Genomic DNA, 4,733 nt, shown 5'->3' on the forward strand with positions numbered 1-4,733 from the left:
CCCGACGGCCTGTTCCGGAGCGGGGGCCCGCGGTACGGGCTGTGCTGTGCCCCGGAGCGGGGCTGGGGGGGCCGAGCCCCGGCTGTGTGTGCCCGGGCAGGGACTGGGGTCCCGGCCGTGTGCCCGGCGGGCGCTGCGCCGCCCCGCACACAGCCGTGCCCGCTGTGCCCAGGGCACGGTCCCGTTTTCAGCTCTGCCCAAACCTGACTCCGCTTTCAGCCCACGGGACAGACGGGCGTCACTAGGGACGGGGTTTGGCGCCCAGGTGTGTTTTCCACTGCAGGCGGGGTTTGGGGCGGAGAGAGGCTGCCGAAAAGCACAAACAAAGCCTCGAGGGCTGGGCGCCCCACTGCCTGCTCTGCTCCACTCTGGTGCCCAGGACTTTGCCTTCTCCGTGTAGGATTCACTCCTGCTCCTAACACAAATCATTCAGTACAAATGGAGTGACTAGGTCCTCCTGTTACCCAGGAACTTCTGTGCACTTAGCACTCTATTTCCAGCATAACTGACCTTCCTAAGATTTTCAAGAATATTGCTTTATTGATTGTGTGTCATACAAAATATTCAGCAGACAGTTGTTTAAACTCAGCCTCTGCTTTGAGGTCTTTCTAAAAAAAATTATGCCCATTATGCACTAACTGTACATTGCAACCTTAGCACTTTTGCTTTATACTGCCTTCCTTCATGCTTTTCAATAGTACTTCACTACCAAAAATGCTGCTGCTAGCACTAGGCTATTTGTGAGCACAGGCACAGTGAGGTTTTGCCAAGCAGTCACAGAAATTATTTGGCAATGCCCATCTACTTCCAGCTGCACAAGCAAACACCTACCCAGAGGACCAGTGTGAAAGCAGACCCAAATGTGCAATCGCATTTAACTCACAGGAAGCTTCAAAACTGGGTGAATTGCACTGGCATAAGACTTTTTTCCTTTTCAGTCACTCATTGCACCACAGCAATGGAAGCTGCAGAACTGAAGAGCTGTACTTTGGGGACTGAATATAGATTTAACTATTACAATTCTTTCACTTGTTTTTATAACAGAAGAGGAAGTAACAAATTTCTGGTGGTCTACTTTTACTAGAAAGGAAAAATAAAAGTCATTATCCAGCACATGGTAACTAACACAGATCAGGCATTAATGAGAGTCCCTGACACCCTGGCACACAGCCCTTCATCAGGCAGTGTCTTCAGCCCCCACCTGGAGCCAGGAGTAACAGACATTGCTGGGGATTTACCAGCTGAACTGACTGACTGGCTCCTGCATGGATCCTGCTTCTCTAAGAGCATTCCCCGAGAGAGAGTGTTTACCATTTAATTTTCCGCAATTAGACGAGCCCCTGGATACGGGGAAATTAAGGACCTAACACAGATCTTCTAATTCTGATGCTAATTTTAAGGAGAGATGCCCTTGGCATTTCCTACCAAGAGCTTGCCTTTTGGTGACTCACACACACACTGGACAGGTTAGGACGTGTTATTTGCTTATATAACATTCAAATTTTGTTAATTGGCTACTATTTAACAGTAAAATGCTACTGCTTGGAAAATGTCTGTATTTCTCTCCATGTTTCAAACTCTTTAATATCTTTCTCTTTTCCAGTTCCCTCAGGCACTGGATTCTTAACCAAATACTGTTCAGATGCAAAGAGTGCTCCTCTATGGGCATGGAGGAATTTATTTACAGCCACTTGAAAACCTTAATCAGTGCACAATCATGCTACAGTGCAATCAATGCCTTCTACAGCAACACATCTATTTTGTGCTGCAGAATTTTTCTTTCACTTATTCATAATCAATGCCTTCTACAGCAACATAGATCTATTTTGTGCTGCAGAATTTTTCTTTCACTTATTCAAGACTTATCCTAGAAATTGTAAATTACTTCCCTCAAATAACCATGTCACGATTACATAAATAAATAGCTATATAAATAATTGTTGGCTTCACTGTATAACCAGCAGTTGAACAACCAGTGCAGAGTTCCTCTAGGAGTATTACATAATTCTTAGTTCACACTGCATGAACACTGCAATTTGATTTCAATTTTCTCTTGAAACCAAAATTAATTGCCGAAGCCAGTAGATTTCCTTTGATCTCTTCCAAAATGCAGACGTTACACCCCTGCAGGAGAAGAGCCCCATTCACATCTGCACAGGAAAGGCATCAGTCTAAACTTGAGGGAAAAGGCAGGGCTACCTTCTGTGCTGGGGTGTTAAACATTGAAAGAAATTACATTAAATCACACAGGCAAAGTAGATGTCTTTATTTATTATGTCCAACTGTTAGGTCACTTGAGAAGTGCAGAATTTTCCCTCTGAAGACTGAGATGGACCAAATCTCTCAATTTTATGAAGAGTCCAACTGCCCTTGTGACTCAAACTGCTTTTATACGTTTGCAGCCCTCATCACAAGTTCTGCTTTTCCCTTTAAACAAAACTCTCATCTGAAACTGTGTTTCTATAGGGACATCTGAAAATTTTCTTCAAGATGAGAAAATGGTATTATTTTTATTTTAAATTTAGAATGAAGCCCTGGTGTTGTAAAGCCGGATTTACAAGAGAGCACAGTAATCCAGCACCAGGCAACAAGGCTTCCTCTCCTTCAGGGATAAAAAAACTTTCCCAGCTGCCCTTTGAGAGCACACAAGTGTTTGACTGAAATGTCTAGATCAGAGCATTCCTGAGGGACAGGGGTAACTCCCTCCCTTTCCCTGAAGGAGTGAGCAAACACTGGGAGTGATGCCAGAACCTGTTCAGTTTGCTCTTTGGGGACAGAAGAATTGACATGTCTGTGTGACTTAGTGGGAATATTAACACAGTCAACAGGCAGACATTTCAGCAACTGTACCACCTGTGGGCTCATAATGTCCATTTTCTTACACATAAGCAATAGCGTATCTATAGAAAACCCCAGAACTATTGCACAATAACAGCAGGTTTTTATTGCTTTTCAGGAACAACCCTAGCCCCAGGCACACTCCTGTTGGCTTCTTGCTTAGAGGAAAGAGCCTGTCATGCCACAGCACACACACACACAAACATATATACACATGACCCAGAGACATTCTAACCTGTGGCATCACCAAAAAAAACCTGAACATTTTGCTGCACTACTTCCCCTAAGTAGTGTTGGTAAAGACAGCTGCTATCCATGGAAACTTGGAAATACAAAAAAGTGAGAGTGGATCTTTGAGATTTCTTTAAGGCAGTCTGACAGCAACCAGACCCAAGTTCAGTATCAAGATGGTGTTCAGGAAATTTACACTTTCATTTTTAAACCAAATCCCTTGCATAGCTACTAATTACAAACAAATCTGCACAGATAAGAACATGGCAGACTTGCAAATCAAGCTGTAAAACTGGAGAACATTAAGTTCTGCCTAGCAGTAGCTCACACACTGCTCAGGTGCTGACCCTGCTCATGTTCCTTTAGCAGTGGTCACATTTGACATTAAATCCCCTGAACATTTCCTTCTGAAAAAAATCTCTCTCTGAAACTTAGCATAAGTGCCTCGAGCAAGCAAGCCTGCCTAGAGAGATCACACAGACTTCATCTGATCCTACAGATGACAGGTTCATCATCAATGGGAGCTTTTGCACCCCCCAGTTCTCCACTGGAGCATTCCTTGAGAAAGGGCTGTGCATTCACCTGACCCTTAGAAATACAAGTACTGGGGGAAAGGCAGTTTGTTGCTCTTAAAAGGCAGGAAATGTAAAGCTTGAATTCTGCAAACAAAGCAACCCAAAAAGTGCCTTTCAATGTATTGAATTGATCTGAATCCTTTCCCTTTTTTGGCTCGAACATCAAATTTTGCTCCTATTGAACACAAAACTGGCAGATGATTTCATGAGACTGTATCCTCATAAGATTCTACTACATTGCAATTTACACACCACAATAAGTTTATACCAGCCTTGTGAAATGGAAACGGAATGAAGTGATCAGGGGCTGCATATTTACTGCTTGGCTGTTCCTTTCACTGCTCTGCACTTCAGAGGTAGAATAAAAAGGCAATCACAGCAAATGACAGCTTCAGAGTAGAGTCTGATTATAGTCAGCTTTGCAACTGGAGCTCAGAACCAACTGGTATTTTCTAGACTAGACTTGGAACTGAGCTATAAAGAAATACAAGACTTAACTGCTCCCAAATCAGTCAGAACAGAACAAAGGGCAAGAAATAATTTTTAAGATGTTTTTTCCTCAAAGCAAACATAGACTTTGGAGTAAGGAAGGGATGCTGAGCAACCTGACAAAGGAAAAGTGAGATGCAGCCAGTCTGGCCTGAAGTTCACATGGCAGACTGCCTTGTGCTGAACATGCCTACAAGCAGCTCACTCAACACATCCTAAGGTGGCTGGATTTTCCTTACAGCTATAGGTTTCAGCATCTCAGCACAATTTCAATCCATGTAACAGAAGCATCCTGCACGTAACTAGCACTCCTTATTTCAATTACTTTGAGCAAACACTGCTTCTTTTTGGCCTCCCAAAAGAAGGATGTGTTTCGAGGTTGTGGGACAGGGCAAATTCAGCATCTGCTTCCATGAGAGCTGGTAATATTTTATGTCAGTCAGGATCATCAAAAATAGTGTTTTATTTACATTTACATTTTCATATTCAAATTCAATACAAATTATTAAATATTTACAGCCATTTCATTTGTACTATAGCTAAGAAAATGCATTGCTTCCCCCCCCCCCAGATTCTTAAGTTATTTATTGGAGACAAAAT

The sequence above is a fragment of the Onychostruthus taczanowskii genome, unplaced genomic scaffold (genome assembly GCF_017590055.1).
Source record: "Onychostruthus taczanowskii isolate IOZ18803 unplaced genomic scaffold, ASM1759005v1 scaffold13, whole genome shotgun sequence".
NCBI lineage: Eukaryota > Metazoa > Chordata > Aves > Passeriformes > Passeridae > Onychostruthus > Onychostruthus taczanowskii.